Raw genomic sequence first — 1,067 nt, forward strand, 5'->3', positions numbered from 1 at the left:
ATAAACATAATTTTTTTCCGAAGATCCACACATAATAAGAAATTCACTTTGCGTACTGCACCATAAAGAATAAGAAAAACTCTCCAGAAATTATGGAGCCGCTCCGTTTTTCCTCTAGCCGGAAATAAAGCGATCGCTTTGAACAAATTGTATACGAAATGATCATTTTTTTTCTTATAAAAAAAAATCAGGATTTTCATTACCAATATTAATTTTCTGCACTGCAATTTTCAAAACAAATCTGGGTAATCCTTGTGGATCAATGAATGCCATGAAGAGCTAATGTAAAGACAAAAAACAGAAGAAAACTGTAAAGTATGGTGGTACTATACCATCATTACCTCAACGTTCACTTTGGGTTGGGCCTCGTTTATGCCTTTGTTTACGATCGCGTGTACTGGGCCAGTTCACACCTCTCTTGCAGCCAGGGTTGCCTTTAACTTTTATCTTCAACTTTTACAGAAAAACGGACCGGTCAGACTGGTGGATGCAGTTTGTTTCCCCATTGTCCCTTTGCGCCCAGCGGCACAAACGGAGACCAGGCTATAAATAAACATATGTGGGTCGTGGGAAATAATCAACTGGCTTAATGTCTCAGGTACAGTCGATGGAACTTTCTCCTTACTGCCAACGAGGAATGCAGAGAATAAAAGAGGTGAAGGAGAAACGAGGCAAAAGACTTCGACAGATAACACCACTGTTAACCGAACCCATACAATTTATTCTGCTGTCCCTCCCTTACGGTACCTCATAATTCACTCTCAAACCGGCCAACGCGTCCTTCAGTTCAATTTGCTCTGGTAGAGGTGGGTGTAATTTGCATATGGCAAGTTATGGCACCGTAAATCTTACGTTGCCCATACAACAGTTACCAGGACATACGGTGAAAGGGAAAGGGATTTTTTTTTTTTTTAAGGGAACTCGTTTGTTCTCAAATCATCATCAATCACTTCAGTTGTCTTTATAAGGAACAAATAAATTAAGCCATTCTTTATGTACTTGTAAGTTTTCTTCTAGATTTTGTGTAATATACGGTCGTATCCTCATCAGTTTAGGAAGCTCCAGAG

The sequence above is a fragment of the Coenobita brevimanus genome, chromosome 114, assembly GCF_032717465.1.
Source record: "Coenobita brevimanus isolate Jiangsu-jjx chromosome 114, ASM3271746v2, whole genome shotgun sequence".
Classification (NCBI taxonomy): Eukaryota; Metazoa; Arthropoda; class Malacostraca; order Decapoda; family Coenobitidae; genus Coenobita; species Coenobita brevimanus.